This window comes from Gopherus evgoodei, chromosome 5 (genome assembly GCF_007399415.2).
Source record: "Gopherus evgoodei ecotype Sinaloan lineage chromosome 5, rGopEvg1_v1.p, whole genome shotgun sequence".
NCBI classification, from domain to species: Eukaryota; Metazoa; Chordata; order Testudines; family Testudinidae; genus Gopherus; species Gopherus evgoodei.
The window spans coordinates 20,626,230-20,651,069 of record NC_044326.1 but is presented as its reverse complement, the minus strand read 5'-3'; the positions used below and the strand labels follow the sequence as shown (position 1 = coordinate 20,651,069).

Here is a 24,840-nt window from a genome sequence, read left to right as displayed (position 1 = left end):
TCTGGCTCCCTTTACCTTCCAAATGGTTTTTATTTTAAAAAGGAAGCAAAAAAGTGACAGAACAAGGAAACAAAACACAAGACTGAAGTCAAGATATTATGACCATTAAAGTTAAGGAATTAAGCACTTAAACTCAGGTTTACTGCAACGTTAAAAAAAAAATTGTACGTAAATAGCCTTTTCTATTCTATTTTCCATGTAAGAATAAGCATTAATACACTTCTACCCCGATATAACGCTGTCCTCAGATGCCAAAAAATCTTACCGAGTTATAGCTGAAACCGTGTTATATCGAACTTGCTTTGATCCACCAGAGTGCCAAGCCCTGCCCACCCAGAGCACTGCTTTACCACGTTATATCTGAATTTGTGTTATATCGGGTCATGTTATATTGGGGTAGAGGTGTACTACCACTATTATGACAGCACGTAGGAGCCCAAATCATGGACCAGGACCTCGCTGACCACTGTACAAATACATACTGTACGTTTTATGGTACAGACTATATAATATACAGGACAATCAACATACAATCGCTGTAGAAACTGAACCTTTTGAAGGCTATCAACTTTGAAGTTATATCAAGAGTATTTTTTCACATTTCATAACTACAAACAGGATTTCATTATTAATTATCTCATGAAGGTATATTTAATTCACTTCTTGTAAGATGAAGGTAACAATATAAGAGCCTTTAACCTCTCTACACTTATCAGACCTTAAGAGCTGTATTTTCTGAACACAGTGAAGATGTGTATATGTATGCATTTTGTGGAGAGGCTAAGTGATCAATAGATATAATCATTTTAAAAGAGACTTATGAAATGTATCAATCTAAGCATATCAAAATATTTCAGTTTTGTAAACTTCATACTTCACAGAGGTTTTTAAAAGCATTTAATTTTACATACTGAACCAATACAAACGTGTATCCACATGACAGAGCGGAAGCAAGACAATGAGACATTTTCAAAGCCCTACTCTTTAGCAATGAAAATATCTCAAGATATTGTTAACCACACTTGGGAGGGGACAGGAAGGGTAGCTGTGCACAACATAGTTACAGATTTACCTCAGTGTTCTGTTTTTCTCTAGCTCTACCCAGCCTCAAAATTCACCACAAAAGTGCAATATTACAATATCTTCACAACCAACAATCCCAGTTCAGGAGGATATCGTCAATGCTCCAGTAAAAAAAAAAGTTTAACATGTCTGTCTGTGTGTGTAGTCTGATCTTTCAAAGAGACCCATCTCTGGTGGGAGAAGTGGGGGGCCTGTGAATCCAGGAGAGGTCAACTTTGAAGAAAAAATTGCCAAGTCGGGCAAGACTATGTATGGTAATATGCTTAGGAACCCTAACAGGCATGCATTTGCTAAATTCCCAAATGCCCCATTGGTCTTGGGTCCTGCTGAACTAGTTCGTTATTGGCATTCTATTATTACTTTTCTAAAGTGGGGCTGACAACGCAAAGACACTGCAATTGCAGCTTTGAACAGGCAATGTTGTATATGGTATCAAACAACCCAGTTAGCGTGTTTGATGGCACACTATAGCAGATGAGAAGGACACATGCTTTGTGACTGCAACATTTTGTTGCAGAAAACTTCTGATCTAGGAAGTATGCTAAATAAACAAGCTTCTAAAGACACAGAAAAAGTAAGAAACACCAATAAGGCCATTGCACTGATCACCATAGTTCAGGCCTCAATCAGGGCCGGCTCCAGACACCAGCTTATCAAGCAGGTGCTTGGGGCGGCAACTCCAGAGCGGGGCGGCACTTTCAGGTATTCAGCAGCAATTCGGCGGAGGGTCCCTCACTCCCGCTCGGAGCGAAGGACCTCCCACTGAATTGCCCCAGATCGCGATTGCGGTTTGGTTTTTTTTTAGCTGCTTGGGGCGGCAAAACCCCTGGAGCAGGCCCTGGCCTCAATACTGGTAAATAATCAAGAATGCCTGCTGGTACTTTGCCCCAAATATTATGAGAAATTTATAAGTCCTTTGTTCCTCAGTTTACAAAAAGGAATTTTTAAAGATCACAATCCAGTCAAATTCATCCTCTTATATGAAGTTGAACATCTTGTTCATGATATACTACAGTCAACAGCTTATTTTATTCACTGCAACCAGCCTGGTTCTTTCTATGTGCATCTGGTTCCTATTATAATTAGGAACATATCTACAATATGCATGCAAAGAACAAATCAGGCTATCCAATATTGAGAAGACTGCATGCATCATTAGAGGATCCAGCAAGGTTTCTTGGTTTTGTTTTTTTAAAACCACACTCTTAAATACGTTGTTTCTATTAAAAATTGTGCAAGAGGGCAATTTGCTTTTCAGCTAAAGACTCATCTTATTGTGCATCTTGTTACATTTCTGTAGCTATTCAAAACCTGCTATAACTGAGGCTGTAATGATTATGCTCTGTGACAATATCTATTACTTCCAGAGCTCCTGCTCTGAAATCTCACTGAGAGGTGTTTCAGATAAATTCTCATAGAAAGACCAGTGCTGTGCTTTGCAAAACAGAAATGATGAAACTGACAGGTTCTGAACTCTCTGCTTTATGGCTGAGCAACAGGCTTCAAATGTAAGAGAGCCCTAGTTAAACATAACACATGAAGGCAAACAACTGAATACTGACAAAATGCAGAAGTACTTATATACAAAGTCTAAATACTAAGATGGGCGAACTAGAATGCCTGGCATTAAATGAGAATATTGATATAATAAACATTAAGGAAACTTGGTGGAATGAGGATAATTAATAGTGCAAGGTAATACCAGGATACAAAATACACAGGAATGACAGAGTGGCACCATATGTGAAAGAAAGCAGAGTCAAATAGGTAGAACATCTTCAGAGAATCCAACAGTACCATAGAATTTCTATACATAGAAATTCCATGCCTGAACAATAAGAGTATAGCAGTAGGAATATACTACTGAAGACCTGACCAGTATGCTGACAGACTGTAAAATGCTCAAGATTATTATTGCATTTTCTGCCTTTGTAGCCACTCTGAGGGAGGATTTCAAAATAACCCCACATTGACTGGGTATGTGTCCTCTCAGAACAGAATGTAGAAATAAATTTTCTAGACACCATAAGCGACAGCTCCTTGAAGCAGCTTTGCCTGCAACTCACAAGAAGAGAGGCCATTCTTGATCTAGTCCTAAGTGTAGCACAGGATCTGGTACAAGAGGTGACTATGATCGCTATTACCAAGCAGTTCACCTGTAGTGTAATTTAATTTAACATCTTTGTAGCGGCAAAAAATGCCAAAGAAGTCCAGCACAGTAGCATTTAACTTCAAAAAGGTAAACTACACAAATATGAGGAAGCTAGTTAAATGGAAATGGAAATGGAAATGGAAATGAAAAGGAACAGTCACAAGGATGAAATGCCTGCAAACAGTATGGAGACGATTTAAAAATACTCTAGAGACTCAAATGAAATGAAACTGCATTGATCTTCATGACTAAGGATATGAGGGAGATTCCCAAACCTGAGCCATTCTTTTTAGTTGACAAATCTGAGAAACTGTCCCAGATTGAAGGTCATTAGAGGAGGTTTTGGAAAAAATTGAGAAACTAAACAGCAATAAGTCATCAGGACCAGATGGTATTCACCCAAGAGTTCTGAGGGAACTCAAATGTGAAACTGAGGAACTACTAACTGTAGTCTGTAACCCATCATTTCAATCAGCTTCTGCACCAAAATGAGTGAAGGATAGCTAATGTGACACCAATTTTTTAAAAGCGCTCCAGAGGTGATCCCAGCAATTACAGACCGGTAAGCCTGACTTCAGGATTGGGCAAACTGGTTGAAACTATAGTAAAGAACAAAATTGTCAGACACATAGATGAAAATAATTTATTGGGGAAGAGTCAACATGGTTTTTGTAAAGGGAAATCATGCCTCAGCAATCTACTAGAGTTCTTTGAGGGGGTCAGTCAATAAGCATTTGGACAAGGGTCATCCAGTGGCTATAGCATACACAGATTTTCAGAAAGCCTTGACAAGGTCCCTCACCAAAGGCTCATAAGCAAAGTAAGCTGTCATGGGTTAAGAGGGAAGGTCCTTTCATGGATTGGTAACTGGTTAAAAGATAGGCAACAAAGGGTAGGAATAAATGGTCAGTTTTCAGAATGGAGAGAGGCAAATAGTGGTGTCCCCTTGGGCTCTGTATTGGGACCAGTCTTATTTAACATATTCATAAATGATCTGGAAAAAGGGGTAAACAGTGAGGTGGCAAAATCTGCAGATGATACAGAACAACTCATGATAGTTAAGTCCCAGGCAGACTGTGAAGAGCTACAAAAGGATCTCTCAAAGCTAAGTGACTGGGCAACAAAATGGCAGATGAAATTGAAGGTTGATAAATGCAAAGAAATGCACATTGGAAAACAAAATCCCAACTATACATATGAAATGAGGTCTAAATTAGCTGTTACCACTCAAGAAAGATCTTGGAGTCATTGTGGATAGTTCTCTGAAAACATCTACTCAATGTGCATTGGCATTCAACAAAGAAAACTGAATGTTGAAAATCATTAGGAAAGCGATAGATAAGACAGAAAATATCACGTTGCCTCTATATAAATCCATGGTATGCCCATAACTTGAATAATGTGTGCAGATGTGGTTGCCTCGTCTCAAAAATATATATAATGGAATTGGAAAAAGTTCAGAAAAGGGCAACAAAAAGGATTAGGGGTATGGAACAGCTGCCGTATGAGGAGAGATTAATAAGACTGGTACTTTTCAGCTTGGAAAAAGAGAGCAACTAAGGGGGGATATGATTGAGGTCTATAAAATCATGACTGGTGTGGAGAAAGTAAGCAAGTGTTATTTACTCCTTCTCATAACATAAGAACTAGGGGTCACCAAATGAAATTAATAGGCAGCAGGTTTAAAACAAACAAAAAGAAAGTATTTTTTCCACACAACACACAGTCAACTTGTGGAACTCTTTGCCAGAGGATATTGCGAAGGCCAAAACCATAACAGGGTTCAAAAAAGAACTAGATAAATTCATGAAGGATAAGTCCATCAGTGGCTATTAGTCAGGATGGTCAGGGATGTTTGCCAGAAGCGGGGAATGAGCAATAGGGAATGGATCACTTGATGATTACCTGTTCTGTGCATTCCGTCTGGAGCACCTAGCATTGGTCAGTGTCAAAAGACAGGATACCAGACTAGATGGACCTTTTGGTCTGACCCAGTATGTCCGTTCTTACATATGCCCTAATGAAACAAAAACCAGAAAAACCACACACACACAAAAAGCGCCACCACACACACAAAAGTATACACAGAGTCAGAGGACCAAAAAAAATAAAAATAAAAATAAAAAAAAGCCATAATGGTAAAACAGAGTAAAGAGATGGTTAGAGGCAAAAAGGCATCCTTTAAAAATTGGAAGTCAAATCCTAGTGAGGAAAATAGAGACGATCATAAACTCTAGCAAGTCAAGTGTAAAAAGTATAAAAAGGCAGGCCAAGAAAGAATATGAAGACCAATTAGCTAAGGACACAAAAGCTAACAGCAAAACTTTTTAAGTACATCAGAAATAGGAAGCAGACAAAATGAATAAGAAACTGTTATTCACCACTTCATACACACAACACACAAACCAGGATCCCCAAAGGAAATTAATAGGCAGCAGATTTAAAACAAATGTGCAAGTATTCCACACATCACACCATCAACCCTGGAATGCATTTGCCAGGCATGTTGTAAAGGCCAAGAGTATAACTGAGCTCAAAAAAGAATGAAAAATTCATGGAGGATAGGTCCATCAATGGCTATTAACCAAGAGGGTCAGGGACGCAACCCCATTCTCTGTGTGTCCCTAAACCTCCAACTGCTACAAGCTGACACTGGATGACGGGAATTTTTCACTCAGTAGCTGCCCTGTTCTTTTCATTGCCTCAGAAGCATTTGGCATTGGCCACTGTCATAAGACAGGATACTGGGCTATATGGACCATTGCTTTGACCCAGTATGTCTTATGTTCTGATGAGCCACTAGTTTAGCCTCCTTCAGATGTATCTATGGGCTAGATAGGTCTCCAACAGCAAGTGATACATCTTCATATGAAGGGGGGAGTAAAAGGGGGGAGAAAAACTGTTGTGAGAATGACACTATGGTTATGACTGAAGAGGCACTTTAATAAGAACATGTTTTCAAGCACTTATGAAGAATTTCCCAAAAAACATTACCCCATGGGATGAAATTTCTCATGTTTACATAAGAACATAAAAATAGCCGTATTGGGTCAGACCAAAGGTCCATCTAGCCAAGTATCCTGTCTACTGACAGTGGCCAATGCCAGGTGCCCCAGAGGGAGTGAATCTAACAGGTAATGATCAACTGATCTCTCTCCTGCCATCCATCACCACCCTCTGACAAACAGAGTCAAGAGACACCATTACTTACCCATCGTGGCTAATAGCCATTAATGGACTTAACCTCCATGAATTTATCCAGTTCTCTTTTAAACGCTGTTATAGTCCTCCCCTTCACAACCTCCTCATGTAAGGAGTTCCACAGTTTGACTGTGCGTTGTGTGAAGAAGAACTTCCTTTTATTTGTTTTAAGCCTTTTATTTTCAGTGTAAAGAGGCAGCGTTTTTCTTCTAGGAAAGTTCAGTGAGATTCCATTAGATCAGGAGTGGGCCAACTTTTTGGCCCAAGGGCCACATCTGGGTATTGAAATTGTATGGTGGGCCACGAATGCTCACAAAATTGGGGACTGGGGTGCAGGAGGGGGTGAGGGCTCCATCTGGGGGTGCAGGCTCTGGGGTGGGGCCAGAAATGAGAAGTTCAGGGTGTGGGAGGGGGCTCCGAGCTGGGGCAGGGGGTTGGGGTGCAGGGGGGTGAGGGCTCTGGGGTGGGGCTGAAGAGTTGTGGGTGCAAAAGGGTGCTTCGAGCTGGGACCGAGGGCATTTGAGGGGATCAGGGCTGGGACAGGGGGTATGGGGTGCAGGCTCCAGGCGGCACTTAACTCAAGCAGCTCCCAGAAGCAGTGGCATGTCCCCCCCCGGCTCCTACACAGAGGCGTGGCCAGGCAGCTCTGCACACTGCCCTGTCCGCAGGTGCCACCCCTGCAGCTCCCATTGGCCATGGTTCCTGGCCAATGGGAGCTGCATGGGCGGCACCTGGGGTGGGGGCAGCTTGCAGATTCCCTTGACTGCCCCTACACATAGAAGCCAGAGGGGAGCCATGCCACTGCTTCTGGAAGCTGCATGGAGCAGGGCAAGCCCCCGACTCCGCTTCCCAGCTGGAGCTCGAGGGCCTGATTAAAACATCTGGAGGGTTGGAAGCAGCCCCGAGGCCATAGTTTGCCCACCCTTGCATTAGATCATTTTTGAGTTATCAGGGCAGGATGCACTAAACATTCCCAGCTGCTTTTTTAAACATTCAACTAATAATTTTTTGAAGAAAAGATGGTTGGCTTTTTGTTTACCTTATATGAGTCCTCAGTGAAAAGATGTCTGTTGCAAAGAAGTCTTACATATGGCAATGAAGAAATCTTGTTTGGAAATAAAGTTTAGGAAGCTGAGCATATTTTTCAAAGCAGCAGATGCTTTTCCTCTACATAGTCAGCCAGAATGTGGTCCCATTAATATCCACATTAATGTGCATTTATTTCAGTGATTACACTACTCCTGGACTTTCTGGTGAGGGGCAGAAGTGGAGAAATTGGACTCTCTACTATATGATCAAAGTCTTTATTAGCAAAGTAATGGTAAGATGCTCCTAAATAAATCCATAAGATCTTTGCAATAAGATCCAGTGGTTAGAGCACTAGAAGACTGAGCAAATCATGACATCTTTTTGAGCCTTAGTTTAGCCATCTCTATATTGCAAATAAAGATCCTATCCATCTTTGCAAAATACTTTGAACTCTATGGTTGAAGAGCACTCAGGAAGTGCAATACTATAGGTTCATGTTTGCTTCCACACAAATACTTGCACAACTAACTCCAAAAGTCAAACAATCAGATAATATTAGATGAGAAAGCCAAGTCAGCCCCACCCAGCAGAATTCTGAAAGCACACAACTGTATCAGAAACACACTATATGCCTTTATCGGAATATGTGATCAAAGGGTTGGTCTTCATCATTTTGTGTTTTTTTTTCTTTTCCAAAAATAAAAAAGTTCAGTGACAGGAGATGTAAGGAGAACACAGATATAGAGTTGCAATTCCCCTCCATCAGCCATAAACTTGCATAGTACATGATGTCAGGCACAAACCCAACGGTATATAGTAATATACAGTACCACTTATGCACAAGGAGTCTAAATCAGGGTTTCTTAAACTGGGGTCACCACTGGTGTAAGGAAAGCCCCTGGCAGGCCAGGCCGGTTTGTTTACCTGCCCCATCCGCAGGTCCGGCCGATCGTGGCTCCCACTAGCCACAGATCGCTGCTCCGGGCCAATGGGAGCTGCTGGAAGCGGTGGCCAGTATGTCCCTCGGGCCAAGCCGCTTCCAGCAGTCTCCATTGGCCTGGAGCAGCGATCCATGGCCAGTGGGAGCTGTGATTGGCCGGACCTGCAGACAGGGCAGGTAACCAAACCAGCCCGACCCACCAGGGACTTTCCCTACACAAGCAGCGACCCCAATTTGAGAAACTCTGGTCTAAATAAAGCTGAGGGAATCACAATTTTTAATTTTCTGACAATTCTGTGTTTACATTTTTAACCATAACATATCAATATAAGGGGACTTCTTCCTTTATTCTTGCTATTATTTAATTGAGTTGGTGCAAAGAATCAGATTATGTTACATGATTGCATGTACAGTAACTCAGTAGTCCTTAAATTGTTAGACATTTTATGCAGAAGCAGAATACACTGTACAGGGCTTAGGAAAAAAGTCAAATATCTAAATTATCTAGGACTCAAAGAGAAGCTATTTCTTGCCCTGACCCCCACAACTCTTTGCAGTCCTCAATTACATCATGCTGCTTGGAAGCAAAAGCAACCGAGATTTCTACCAGGATCCTGCTGATGCACCCTTCTTGGAGGCTTTTATATTAGCCTTTGGTTTGTAGCCATCTGATAAACTGGAAGCTCCATACTCCTTCTAGTTGCTGGCAGGTCAAAGGAACTTTCCTTCTTCATTATTTTACCCCATCACACAAGCCTCCTCTCAGCAGGCTGTGTGGAATGGCTGAGTAGAGACATTCTCTTAGAAGCTGCTTAAAGGCTTTAAGACGGAAGGGGAAGGAGCAAGACAGACATAAAATTCTCTCTCCCTTCCAACAGTTTCATATTTATCAGACCCACACGAACCAAAAGCTGATAGGAGAGGATCCCCCAAAAAGAGTCTGGGGCTGTATCCTGGCAGAAATCACAGCAACCCCCCCTTTATATTTCATGTCTACATCTGGCTGGTAAGATTGGTCTTCTGACCAAGTGGAATCTGGTAACTTTTTCCATTCATGTACATTTATTTTTTCAAGCACTTTGTGTCATTCTGAATGAGGTGACCCGTACACATATACAAAATATAAGATCCATGGGACCTGTTTTAGGGGTTATGCTGACCAACAAACATCCACTACTTCCAACTTACTATCATCAAACATTGTGCTCCATCCAGCATTGTACTTCCCTAGTCAATCATCAGCCCTGCCTACGTGATACAACTGCTCCTCTAGATCAGTGGTTTTCAAACTGCAGGTCATGATGCAGTATTGGGTTGTGGAATGTAAGGCACTGGGTAATGGTGGCTCTGCTAAGCACTCCCAACCAGGCCAATGGGAGCTGGGGTATGCCTGCGGGCAAGAGCCACACAGAGCCGCTTGCGCACCTCCGCCTAGGAGCTGTATCTGCTACCGGCTGCTTCCAACGTGCAGCATGGTCCACTGAACTCACAGGACTGGGGCCCTGTGAAGTCTGCCTTAGCACCCCTGATGTGCTGCTGACAAGGAGCCACCTGAGGTAAGCCTGTGCCCCAACCCTGCACCCTAATCCCCTGCCCCAGCCCTAAGCCCCTTCCTGCACCCCAAACCCCTCATCCCCATCCCCACCCCAGAGCATGTACCCCCAGCCCAGAGTCCTGACCCCCTCCTACAACCCAATCCCCTGCCCAAGCCCTGAGCCCCCCCAAACCCAGAGCCCCTTCCTGCACCCCAAACCCCTCATCCCCAGCCCAGAGCCTGCACCCCCAGCCCAGAGCCCCCCCAAACCCAGAGCCCCCTCCTGCACCCCAAGCCCCTCTTCCTCAGCCCCACAGCCCTCACCCAGGCACCCCAACCCTTTGCCCCAGGCCTGAGCCCCTTCCACACCCCAAACCCCTCATCCCCAGTTCTGTTGCATCACGGGCATCAACAATTTTCTTGAAGTGGGTCGCCAGAAAAAAAAAGTTTGAAAACCACTGCTTTAGATTAACATTAGTTTACTCATCTCACACATCACTTCCTTATTATCCCCTCAGAAGGGAGAAGTAGCTTTTTCTCCGAACAATCCCTTACAAAGACAGAAGGAAGAGAGTGAAATTGTTTTTTCAAACTGATCAAAACTTTCTAACATCTTTTATCTCAGAATATTCAAAAGATATTCATCTGCCTTGACCAGAACATTTTTGTAGGCTGTGAAGCTATAGAGATAATCCACAGTATGACCAAGACCACAATTTAAGACAGACGTACACTGCAGAATTATTATTTCTAGATATCAAGTTTGAGACTATTTGAATGTTAAGAACAGCAAGAAACTGGCAGATGTACCAGTCCCACCTGAATACATACAATGTGTGCTAGACACAGAATATGTTAAAAGCAATAATGAAACCAACACCAAAGAAACAGATGCAGGGAAGGCAACTTAATTTCTCTTTTCCTATTTCACATTGCTCAGTATGGTCTTGATGAACTGACAGGATGGAATAGTTGTGTGAATTGGATACGTCCTTACAAAAGCCAGAAGAAAAAAAATCAGGAAGTGACCCTTTTAGGCTCAAACTTTTTGGGACAGCCTGGAGAAAAACTGCTGTATTTCGATCTTCTTTGTTTAAAAAAATAAAAAGACCTAGAAAGAATTTCAGATCTGGATTTTAGCGACTTAGTGCATTAGATTTTCAAAAAAAACTATATAACATTATGTGCACATTTGTGCGTCTAGTTTATGTGCACAATTGTCATAAACAGATGGTTAAGGGTTAATGTCTCTTTTACCTGTAAAGGGTTAAGAAGCTTAGTGAACCTGGCTGACACTTGACAAGAGGACCAATGGGGGGACAACATACTTTCAAATCTTGGTGGAGGGAAGTCTTTGTGCTGTTTGTTTTGTTCTTTGTTCGCTCTTGGGGCTAAGAGGGACCAGACGTGCAACCAGGTCTTTCTCCAATCTTTCTGAAACAGTCTCATGTTCAAAATAGTAAGTACTAGCTAGAAAAGGCGAATTAGTCTTATGTTTGTTTTCTTAACTTCTGATTATGTATTCTGCTGGAAGGATTTTACCTCTGTTTGCTGTAACTTTGAATTTCAGGCTATGGGGGAGGGAGTCCCTCTAGGCTATATGAATTTGAATACCCTGCAAACATTTTCCATCCTGATTTTACAGAGATAATTTTTACTTTTTTCTTTTTCTTTTTTAAGAACCTGATTGATTTTTTTCCTTGTTTAAGACCCAAGGGGATTGGGTCTGAACTCACCAGGGATTTGGGGGGGGAAGAAGAGGGGGGAAGGTTAATTCCTCTCTGTTTTAAGATCCAAGGAGTTTGGACCAGTGTAGCCTCTCAGGGTAACCCAGGGAGGGGAAAGTCTGTGAGGGGGAAAGGAGGGAGAATGGTTTATTTCTCGTTGTTTCAAGACCCAAGGGGTTTGGGTCTTGGGTTCCCCAGGGAAGGTTTTGGGGGAACAGAAAGTGTGCCAAACACTATATTTTGGCTGGTGGTAGCGCTATCAGATCTAAGCTAGGAATTAAGCTTAGAAGAGTACATGCAGGTCCCCACTTTTAGGACGCTAAAGTTCAAAGTGGGGAAAATACCTTGACAACAATAACTCACAAAACCCACAGTTGAAGCCATTAGAACAAGTAATTAGTCCTTTACATCGACTCAATGTCCAATCTCAGTGAACAGTTAGAAATGCTAATGCATAAACATTTTAGTTTGTGCAACCAGTATCCATAACCTACAAGTCTCCCATATTCCCTCAAGCCTGCTCATCCAGTAAATTTACCTCAGTTGAAACTAGGTTTAGCTAATCTGACCTAGAATTTAGTATTGTTATTTTTCAATAGGATATAAACTAATGTAGCTGTAGACCACATTGTATTGTAAAGCATCCAGTAGAGATATTTAATTAACAGGATGAAGTGGAACAAAACAGACACAACTTCAACTTTACATACATAATCTCTCACCCTCCCAATTATTTAAAAAAAAGTGTTTTAACATCTCAAATCTGATTCTTATCTATGGTCTCAGGCATTTATAATAATTTATATTATGCTAGCATTGCAGGTCCCAAGCAGGCGTAGAGCCAGTAATGTAGAGCAGTGCTCTCAACCTTTCCAGACTACTGTACCCCTTTCAGGAGTCTGATGTGTCTTGCGTACCCCAAGTTTCACCTCACTTAAGAACTACTTTGCTTAAAAAAATCAGACATAAAAAATAGAAAAGTGTCACAGCATGCTATTACTGAAAAATTGCTTATTTCCTCATTTTTACCATATATTTATAAAATAAATCAATCGGAATATAAATTTTGTACTTACATTTCAGTGTATAGTATATAGAGGAGTATAAACAAGTATGAAATTTTAGTTTATAGTAACTTCACTAGTGCTTTTTATGCAGCTTGTTGTAAAACTAGGTAAAATATCTAGATGAATTATTGTACCCCTGGAAAGCCTCTGCATATCCCCAGGAGTACACAAACCCCTGGTTGAGAACCACTGAGTTTGAGAATAAGGTAGTATCTCTTTAAATAGATTGGGAGACCTCTAGCGTGCTCACTGTGCTATATGTTTCAGAGAATGCCAAGAGCAGCAATGTACATAGATAACTAGGCCTTGTATATTGTGTATATTTAGTAAACATTTATTTGAACACCATTATGCCCACATAATTTCTTCTTACTCTTTTTGTCATAAAAAAGGGCAAAAGTCAAGACAGCCCCATTGTGCATAGTGTTGTACAAACACAGGAAGACAGATTCTCTGCCACAAAGAACTTACAGTCTATTTTAAAACAAGATGCAAATGAGTACAACAAGCTATTATTATTAGATGCTCTTTTGCCTTGTGACAAAAGGCAACCCAGTCTTGGTGCCTCCTTCTGTCTAATGCCAAGTTTCTTACTCAGTTATAGACAGCTCTATCTTATTCAATGCTTTTCTTATATGTCATCTGTTGTCCTTTCCCTGCCTCCTCCATCTTCCACTAGGTGACAGCCAATGAAGTACTGGTCTAGGAAGACAGTTTTCTGACATTTGTACATGTCCAAACCACTTCATCTTCTTTCTTGAATCATCTCTACAGTCTACTGGCCAGTCTTTTATAACACATCAGCATTGGTTACTTTATCCCATCAACTGACACCAAATTTTCTTCACAAACATATCAGATAGAATGCATTAAGTTTTCTGTTGTGGGTTTCCTAGCATTTGCCAAGTTTCAGAAATAACAATATGGATATCACAGTAGCTTGCTCTTATAATTTGAGTCAACTTGTTCCCATTCTTGTAGAGCTTGTGTTGCCTTTTTGTTGAGGAGTATTCTAACCTCCTCTATGAAAGTATAATCATCCTGAATAGAGTACTGAGATACCATCTGAAAGGAGTCTTCCACACCCAGCCCATCTCACAATTATTTCTATAACTGACACATATATACATTTTAAAATACGTGTGTACGTGTCGGTTATGGAAATAACCCTGAGATGAGCTGCCTGTAGAAGACTCCTTTCAGATGGTATCTCAGTACTTTATTCAAGAAGGTTATACTCTCATAGAGGAAGTTTTATATATATAAAAACATGGACATATAATATATATATGGAGAGGAAGTTTGCCTCACTCACAGCCATAGGACCATAGGTCCTTATTCAATATATTCAGAGCAGCCCATGTTATGTATGGGGTATCCTCATCTATCACCTGAAGGATGCACTTGGTAGCTTAGGATGCCCCAAACTATAGAGAGAAAGGGAAAAGGTAGCAGTATTTACAAGAGCTATAAATGTCTTTTTAAAATGAAAGCTTGGGCCTTGGCTATACTGGCACTTTACAGCGCTACAACTTTCGCGCTCAGGGGTGTGAAAAAACACCCCCCTGAGTGCTGCAAGATACAGTGCTGTAAGCTTCAGTGTAATAAGTGCCACAGCACTGGGAGCGCGGCTCCCAGCGCTGCAAGCTACACCCGTAAGGGATGTGGTTTACGTGCAGTGCTGGGAGAGCTCTCTCCCAGCGCTGGTGCTCCGACCACACACACACTTCAAAGCGCTGCCGGAGCAGCGCTTTGAAATTTCAAGTGTAGCCATAGCCTTAGATTCTGCAGAAACTGATGACATTCACCACTAATGAGTGGATTTTCAAGACCTGTTTGTTTTTATAATACAGATGATCAGAGACTATGGATCTTTATTTACAGTCCTGTGGCAGGGTGGACCCCCCTCTCCTTGGCTCTGCTCCTGCCCTGAAGGGTTAAAAACAGAGGTGATTGGGGGAAATGGCTGCAGCTGGGGCCATGCCGCAAACAGACTCAGCTGGCCCTATAAAGGCAGAGAAGCCAGAAGCCCAGGCAGTTTCTCTCGAGCTGTAGAGGGAGATGAGCCTGGTTGCAGGGAGCTAGACACAAGGTACCTGAGTGAAGCAGGGCTGGGGAAAGGCAGAGGAGCTGGGGAGCTCCAGCCTGGAGAGCCCCAAGCTGTGGCCTAGTATTGGGCTAAAAGGTACTAGGGGTTGCAGAGGGCAGCCCAGGGGTAGGCCAAAGCAGCAAGTCTAAACCCAACCTTGCCAGTGATGAGTAGGCTGATACTGCAGTCTGCCCCAGGGCACAGGGGCTAGACAATGACTGGTAGTAGTCACTTACTGAGGTGAGTTGGGGATAGAGGGTGGGGGTTTCCCAGGGAGGGGAGACCCTGAGAGAAAGGGGTTACTGCCAGGGGGCAGCACTCCATGTAAAAGGGCACTAGGTCCAGGGAGGGATATGGGAGCCAGAGGACAGGCAGATCACTGGCCTGCAGAGGGTGCTCTGGAGCTGAAACTGAGCTAATTCCCAAAAGAGACCAACAAGAGGTGCCCCTAAAAGCACAAGTTTGTGTAAACCCCGGTATCACTTGCCCATGTGCTCTCAAGAAATAATCTGAAAGGTTCTGTTCATGTTTCTGTCAGTTATAGAGGCATAGAAGAAACCATCCCCATCGGAATTTGTTTCCTACTTGCAAGGTCTAGTAGTGTGTATGTGTCAGAAGATGTCTGCCCAGGTATCACTGTGATAGTGGCTTTATGGAAATATGCTTATGAATGTATATATGACGTAACTGGATGTAACATCTCTGTAAGGGTTATGATCTACTGAATCTATTAATCTTATTTATATGCATGTATCATTTTTGTGTTCAAAGTTATGAATATTAGCTGTCTACTTGCTTGATTTTTAAGTAGCCTTTGTAAAGCATTTGGTCAGCTTCTTGAGAAAGGAATGGGCAAATTAAGTGCCCAATCAAGTAGCACTTAAGGGATAATGGATCTTGGAAGGCTCCAATCCACATAAGAAGTCTACATGATGATGTTCAAGGTAGCATGTGAGCAATGGCTGCTGCCTGTAAAAAGTGTCATGCATGGACATGTGACTTGCCCAGGTGACTCCAAAACTCCATCTTGGAGCTAGACTTTGCATAGGAGAGAGGGGGGTCCCCACCCACAAGAGAAACTCTATTTAAGACCATGAGTAACTCCTCCATTTGGTCTTCAGCTGGCTAAAGAGAGAGCTTCTCCACCCCCAAGGATACCTGAAAGAAACTGGAACAAAGGACAGTAACTACAGGGGGTGTGAGTGATTGCTGGACCCAGACTAGAAGGAGACTGGTCTGTAAAAGGAAACTTACTGGAATTCCTCTGAGGGTGAGGTTTAATCTGTATTCAGTTTCCTTAGACATGGACTTGCATGTTCTATTTTATTTTGCTTGGTAATTCACTTTGTTCTGTCTTACTACTTGGAACCACTTACATCCTACTTTCTGTATTTAATAAAATCACTTTTTACTTACTAATGCATACTCTGGGTTAATATCTTTGGGGGGGCCATGGGCAGGCAAACAGCTGCGCATCTCTCTCTCAATGCTATAGAGGGCTAACGATTTGACTTTACCCTGTATAAGCTTTTATGCAGGGTAAAGCTAAATTTATTTGGGGTTTGGACCCCATTGGGAGTTGGGTATCTGAGTGTTAAAGACAGGAACACTTCTTAAGTTGCTTTCAGCTAAATCTGCAGCTTTGGGTCATGTGCTTCAGACCCTGGGTCCGTGTTGGAGCAGAGTCTGGCTCAACAAGACAGGGTGCTGGAGTCACAAGCTCGCAGGGAAAGCAGGGGCAGAAGTAGTCTTGGCACATCAGTTGGCAGTTCCCAAGGGGGGTTCTGCGATCCAACCTGTCACATTCACCACCTATAGTATTTCAAGATAAGAAATACCTGCTTATCTGAGGCAAAATCCTGCTTGCCTTAAATAACTAGTTCAATTGACTTCAAAGATACTCTTTGCATGGGAGATAAAACATGTATGCTGAGGCAGGGGAGGGAGGAAGGTAATGTTAATTAGTCTTCAGAAATACAGCACTTAAACTGGTAGAATTCCAACATCAAAACAAGAAAATACACAGCCTTAACCTCTTCCTACACTAATACTTTCCTAAGAATTGGCCTGATGTTCAGTCAGACTTAGAGCTGGCCAATACTTAAACTGACCAGCTATGTTGCTCAAGACAGGTGTGAAAAATTCACATTTCTGAATGACCCAATTAAGCCAACTAGGTCTTCCATCAACCTAGCTACTGCCTCTTGGGGAGGTGAATAACCTCCCATCAGCGTAGGTAATGTCTACATTGAAGCGCTGCAGCTGCAACACTGCTGCTGGGCCAGTGAGTTATATGGGCCTGTGGTGCCTGTGCCCCAGGAATATTCAGGGCCCAGGGGCACAACTCCACTAATGTTTGGGGCCAGGTCTCCTCCCCAGCCTTGCCTGCTGTCCCCATGCACCTCCCCTGGATAATTTCCTGGCCCTGCCTGCTGCCCCTGGGCAATTTAAAAGGGCCAGGGGGCCCCAGGCCACTGCCACCACCACTAGCAGCACAGAAGGGCTAAGGTGGCTTCCTGCCCACCTTCGCTCCACGCTGCTCCTGGAAGTGGCCAGCAAGTCCCTGTGGCCCCGGGAAGGGTGTGTCCCTCCGTGTGCTGCCCCTGCCTCAAGTGCTGACTCCGCAACTCCCATTGGCAGGGAACTGAAGTCAATGGGAGCTGCGGGGGCAGTGGCATGCAGAGATCCCCCAACTCCCTCTCCTACGAGCTGCTGCCAGAGGGGTGTGCAGATCTCTTCTGGGAGCTGCCTGAGGTAAGTGCCACCCCCCTCACCCTCTCCCACACCCCAACCCCCTGCCCCAGCCCAGAGCCCACACCCCTCACCCAAATGCCCTCCCAGAGTCTGTACCTCACCCCCTCCCACACCCCAAACCCCTGCTCCAGCCCAGAGCCTGCACCCAACTCCCTCTCACACCCAAACTCCCTCTGAGCCTGCACCCCACACCACCTCTGGCACCCCAACTCCATGCCTCAGCCCAGAGCCCGCACCTCTCCCGCATGCAAACTCCCTCCCAGAGCCTTAGGCAGGGTGGGGGAGGAGGGAAAGGGCAGGACTTGGACCTGTTCTGGGCACCACCAAAACTAATACAAACCTGCTGCCCTTGGCTGCTGTGCCACTGTAGTGTTTCAAGAGTAGACAAGACCTTAGACATCTGAGTTTTCTTTATACTGCTTTGGCTGTATAAAGTGAGTGTAAATGGGCCCTATGCATTTAAGAGGCGCTTCCTCTGGAGTATTTATACACCAGATTACTTTAAGCAATTAAAAAAGGAGCAAGATAAAGATATACATTACGTTATGAAGGAAAGCAATTTATCACAAGCTGCACTACATTTCTTTTTATTTGCCTTATAGAAGACTGAAATGAATGAGGCCTACATGTTTATATTCAAAAAATGTAGCAAGCTAGTGAATGATGAATAAAACTAACAAATTATTAATACAAAAGCAGTAACAGAACAAGAACTAAATGGCTTTTCTGAACTTTTACAAAATTATTTCAGAATAATCAGTTTATATTTGATAAATTATTTTTCCCTCCATGTCTTCCCTCTTCACGTCTTCCAGGAAACCTAATATTACATGAAACATTTTTGCTAGAAAAAGCAAGTGTAAGTATAAGCATCAATTTCCCCACTTCATTGTAAATGTAGAAGTAATCTAACTATTTTTTCTTTTAAATATAAAAATCCCTGCACAGGAAAGTTATGTATAAAAGTTATGCATAAAAAAGCTCCCATAATTGCTTTTACACTTGTACAGCCTTTTACCTCAAGTTACTTATATAGTACATAATGTAGTGCCCACTGCATTCAAAGCAGCTTTCCAGCTTTCTTTATAATGTGTCTCTTTGCAATAATAGCTCATCGCTTCCAGCAAACAAGGGTTTTTTTTAAGATGAAACTTTCTATACTTGAGCTATCTTGAATTCCTTTCCCCCTGCCTCCCCCTCACCACACCTATCTTAAAAAATATAAATAAATAACCCTCTAAATATCTTAAGTGTTATTTCCATTTCTTCTAACCATTTTTTAAGTATTCTTAATGTAGTGGGGGAGAGGTCTCTTTACCCTCCCACATATGTATAAATCCATGCCACCCAGTTTGATTTTTAAAATAAATAAATAAAAGCATCACTAACCTAGATATAAGCCAGGCAGATTTCTACAAGAACATGCAGTAGGACCAAGGAGTAACAGGAAGTCCTGTCTTTGAACATAATGGCCAGACATACAAGATGAGCTATTGCCTAGCTGCTAAATTATGTAAAAAGACATTAAAAACTACAGTGAGTATTTTCCCATACAAGGAATTGCTGTAGTTGCTACACAGATGGTATGTGATCATGAATGCAGAAGAGGTCATCCATGTTGTTCCAAGGTACTAGTCCTCATTGAGAAGTACATAGGACAAATTTAGAGTTTCTAGACTCAGCTGTTTTTGGATATAATGTGAAAACATGAAGGTGCTAGAGGGAAAATTGGACTAATGGATTAATAAAGACTGGCATCATTGTCAAGCAAATTGAAATATAAATTTAGCGACAAGTAAAGGCATATTATGCAAAGATCTCAGGAGACAATCAAAGTCTCTGGCTATTCAGTGACTGGGCTCATGGAGAGTTTAACTAAAATTCAGTTAATTTGATTTTATATTTTAAATTATTACTTCTGATTCATTAAAGCAAACCATACTTTAAGCAGCAAGTGTTTCCATACCCACACATCTCTTCTAGATTGTCAACATAGCAGCAGAAATACTTTACACTTATTTGGCGAACTGTCGGCAGTACTTTTGTACTATCAACTGCCAACATCATTAGGGCCAACCAAACAAAAAAGAGAAAAGAATTGGGAAGTTATTTTGTTTGAAGTCATTCTTAGAGATCACAAGATCTGATAGTTTCAAGCCAGCACGAAGCATGGTCTAGTGATCTGATTTAGCATCTAAGGCTGCGTCTGTGCTATGGACGATACAGCGGAGCAACTCGATCCTCCTGTGCAGCTACTCTATGGAGGCAGGAGAGATCATTCCCATGAGCATTACTGAACCATCCCTAACAAGCAGCGGTAGCTATGTCAGCAGGAGATGCTCTCTCACTGATATAATGATGTCCACACCAGTGCTTTTGCGGATGAAATTTGTGTCAGTCAGGGGTGTGGTTTTTTTCCCCGAACGCTTGTGTCATAAACAGATAGCTAAGCGTTAATGTCTCTTTCACCTGTAAAGGGTTAACAAACAGTGACCTGCAACACCTGACCAGAGGACCAATCAGGAGACAAAATACTTTCAAATCTCAGTGGAGGGAAGCCTTTGTTTGTTTTTGGGGGTTTTGCTTTGTTCTCTCTGGACTCTGAGAGTGACCACACGTACCTACAGGCTCTCTAATCTTCTATTCCAATGTTGTAAGTATAAAGGTAGAAAGGCAGTATAGTCTTTTTATTTGTTTTCCTTTATGTGCAAATGTGTATTTGGCTGGAAGTGTTTTAAATTGTATTTCTATTGGAGGAGGCTGTTTCTCCAATTTCTTAAGCTGACAGACCCTGTAACTTTTTACCATCTATACTGCAGAGATAGACCTTTTACTTTTTTCTTTTTTTTAATTAAAAGTTTTGCTTTTAAGACCTGTCTGATTTTTTCCCCCTTGTTGAGGCTCAAGGGAATTGAGTCCGTACTTAACAGGGAGGGAGGGGAGAAGGGGGAATCCCTTTGTTTTAGATTCACGGAGCTTGAATCTGGATTGCCTCTGGGTGAAGGGAAAAGAGGAGGGGGGAAGGTATTGCTCTCTGTGTGGCGATTCAAGGAGTTGAATCACGGTGACCTCCTAGTGTACCCAGGGCAGGAAAGAGCTGGGAGGAAGAAAGGAGGGGGAAGGGAAATGGTTTATTCCCCTTTGTTGTGAGACTCAAGGAATTTGGGTCTTGGGGCCCCCAGGGAAGATTTTGGGGGAGACCAGAGTCTATCAGGCGCTCTACTCTAAGTCCTGATGGGTAGCAGCATTACAGGATCTAAGCTGGTAATTAAGCTTAGGGGAATTCATGCCAGTACCCATATTTTGGACGCTAAGGTTCAGATCTGGGAATTATACTATGACATGGTGGCAAGCATTGGGATAAGAATCTAAAAGCCAGTAAGATTATTAATTTTCTTTTCTCTGCTAGCTGCTGGTAAGCAGAAAGAAAGGGTTTGTCTGTTTTTAAACCTACAGCCAGAGATTTTTTTTTTCCTTGCTCCTTTCTGGCTGTGCATAGAGATTGCCTCAGGCAGGGCCATTAAGGTTTAACAAGAGTCTTTTGTTAAACAATACGATTCCAGCTGTGAGTCAACTACACCAGCAGAACACAATTGCATATCAAAGGGTTTCTTTTGTTTTAATTTAAATGCGAAAGATTAGGTAGAAAAAGTTAAAAAAGACTCTGTTCCTTAGCAACAGAGAAGGCAGCAGAGGAACAGCAGTTCAGGCAGTAAAACACCAGAGGGAACCCCAACACAAGACATCAGAAACCATGAGTACCAAGGACACCCTGAAACAGGAACGGGCAAGGCTATAAGCCATAGAAAAAGAAAACAAACATAGGAGACGGATAGAACTAATTAATGCAGAAATAGCCAAGGAAGAGGCGGTCCACAAAAGAGAACAAGCAGCCAAAGAGGCAGACCACTGAAGACAGATGGAACTCCAGAGGGAAGCCCACCAGCAGACCCTGGCATTAGAACAGGCTAAGCAACAGAACACAGCCAATCCTAACAACACTTCACCAGTTGTTGTTCCACATCCCCAAAAATTTCCCACCTACAAGGCAGGTGATGACACTGAAGCCTTCTTAGAAAATTTTGAAAGGACCTGCCATGGATACAGCATCTCTGAAAACCAGTACATGATAGAGCTGAGGCCACTGCTCAGTGGACCTTTAGCAGAGGTGGCAGCTGAAATGCCTAAGGAGAACATGAACGATTATAAACTTTTTCAAACCAAGGCCAGAATCAGAATGGGGATAACACCTGAGCATGCCCGTCAGCGGTTCAGAGCCCTAAAATGGAAACCAGATGTGTCATTCCCCCGACACACCTACCACATTGCAAAGAATTATGAGGCCTGGATATCAGGAACCCAGGTTAACAATATGGACGAGCTGCACCTCCTGATACAAATGGAGCAGTTAGATGGTGTTCCTGAGGAAATAGAGAGGTACATCCTAGATGGGAAACCCAAAACGGTAACGGAGGCGGGGGAGATTGGAGCCAAATGGATGGATGTGGCAGAAAAGAAAAAAGCTACTGTCAAGGGGAGTGAATACCCCAGGGGGCACACCGACAATAAACCCTACAACCGAGGGCAGCCCAAGATCCCGCTTACAACCCAAGGAATGCCCCAGACTACCTATTCTCCCACCTCACCAGTCTCCAGTAACCCACCTCTACCCAGTGACCAGTCAGCTGGAAGATGCTTTAAATGTAATGAACTGGGACATATAAAGGCCAACTGCCCAAAGAACCCCAACCGAGTGCAGTTCATTACACCACCCTCACACCAAAGATCCACAGGCCCAGATGCCTCTCAAATACCCCTGGAGCGAAAGGAAATTTTGAGAGTGGGTGGAAAGAAGGTTACGCGTGGAGAGACACGGGGGCACAAGTGTCAGCTATCCATCAATCCTTGGTCGACCCCAAATTCATCAACCCAAAGGCCCAAGTGACAATTTACCCCTTCATGTCACAAGCTGTAGACTTGCCTACAGCTGAACTGCCTGTCCAGTACAAAGGCTGGTCAGGAATGTGACTTTTGCAGTCTATGACAATTATTCCATCCCCATGCTACTGGGGGAAGATTTGGCCAACCAGGTAAAGCGGGCCAAGAGGGTGGGAATGGTTACACGCAGCCAAACCAGGCAAGCTTCCAGACCCATTCCTGTTCCTGAGCCGTCCACAGGGGCCCCGTCTGTGTTACCAGAGACCCAGACCGAGGTAGTGGACCCGAATCCCCTACCAACAACTGAAACAGCCACAGTGCCTCCAGTCTCAGACCAGGAACTGGAAAAGCAACCAGCACCAGAACGGTTGCCAGCACTGACACCAGCGCTTGCAAACTCATCTTCAACCCCAACGCCAGAGGGCGCCAGCAAGCCTAAACCGGCTGAAGCAGCAGACAACCACACCCAAGAGGCTCAGCCAGTGCCTGAAATACCACCTGGTGCACCAGCGGAGAGCGGTTCACCAGCAACGAAAACAACCCCATCACTTACATCGTTTCCAGAGGGACCAGGCCCAAGTCCACAGTCTGAGGAAGAACTGGTGTCTCCAGCTTCAAGGGAACAGTTCCAGACAGAGCAGGAAGCAGATGACAGCCTTCAGAAAGCTTGGGCAGCGGCACGGAGCACCCCACTGCCTCTCAGCTCTTCTAATCGATCCCGGTTTGTTGTAGAACAAGGACTTTTATACAAGGAGACTCTTTCTGTTGGACACCAGGAAGACTGGCATCCGCAAAAACAGTTAGTGGTTCCAGCTAAGTACCGGGAAAAGCTCTTAAGCTTAGCCCATGATCATCCTAGTGGCCATGCTGGGGTGAAAAGAACCAAAGACAGATTGGGTACGTCCTTCCAAAGTGGGGAAGCCCCAAGACCAGGTCAAAGCTCCTCTCCAGCCACTCCCCATAATTGAGGTCCCATTTCAGCGAGTAGCTGTGGATATTCTGGGTCCTTTCCCAAAAAAGACACCCAGAGGAAAGCAGTACGTACTCACTTTTGTGGACTTTGCTACCCGATGGCCGGAAGCAGTGGCTCTAGGCAACACCAGGGCTAAAGCTGTGTGCCTGGCCCTAACAGACATTTTTGCCAGGGTAGGTTGGCCCTCTGACATCCTTACAGATTCAGGACCTAATTTCCTGGCAGGAACCATGAAAGAACTGTGAGATACTCATGGGGTGAATCACTTGGTTGCCATCCCTTACCACCATCAAACCAATGGCCTGGTGGAAAGGTTTACTGGAACTTTGGGGACCATGATACGTAAATTCGTCAATGAACACTTCAATGACTGGGACCTAGTGTTGAAGCAGTTGCTTTTTGCCTACAGGGCTGTACCACATCCCAGTTTAGGGTTTTCAACGTTTGAACTTGTGTATGGCCACGAGCTTAAGGGGCCATTACAGTTCGTGAAGCAGCAATGGGAGGGGTTTACGCCTTCTCCAGGGACTAATCTTCTGGACTTTGTAAGCAACCTACAAAGCATCCTCCGACGCTCTTTAGCCCTTGCTAAAGAAAACCTAAAGGATGCTCAGGAAGAGCAAAAGGCCTGGTATGACAGACATACCAGAGAGCGTTCCTTCAAGGTAGGACACCAGGTTATGGTCTTGAAGGCGCAACAGGCCCATAAGATGGATGCATCATGGGAAGGGCCATTCACGGTCCAAGAGCGCCTGGGAGCTGCTAACTACCTCATAGCATTTCCCAATTCCTCCCTAAAGCCCAAAGTGTACCATGTTAATTCTCTCAAGCCCTTTTCTTCCAGAGACTTACAGGTTTGTCAGTTTACAGTCCAGGGAGGAGATGACGCTGAGTGGCCTGAAGGTGTCTACTACGAAGGAAAAAGTAACGGTGGTGTGGAAGAGGTTAACCTCTCCACAACCCTGGAATGTCTGCAGTGGCAACAAATCTAGGAGCTGTGCACTAGCTTTGCCCCATTGCTCTCAGCCACCCCAGGACGGACTGAACGGGCATACCACTCCATTGACAGAGGTAATGCTCACCCAATTCGAACCCCACCCTACCGAGTGTCTCCTCACGCCCAAGCTGCTATAGAACAGGAGATCCAAAACATGCTACAGATGGGTATAATCCGCTCATCTACCAGTGCATGGGCATCTCCAGTGGTTCTGGTACCCAAACCAGATGGGGAAATTCGCTTTTGCGTGGACTACTGTAAGCTAAATGCGGTAACTCATCCAGATAACTATCCAATGCCACGCACCGATGAGCTACTGGAGAAGTTGGGACGTGCCCAATTCATATCTACAATAG

General features: G+C 43.6%; 1 protein-coding gene across 2 annotated transcripts in view; it reads right to left on the bottom strand.

Annotated features, from left to right (window-relative positions):
* Positions 1-24,840, bottom strand: part of GRK4 (G protein-coupled receptor kinase 4) — a 98,085-nt gene that overhangs the window by 67,709 nt on the left and 5,536 nt on the right. The gene's annotated exons all lie outside the window — the stretch shown is intronic.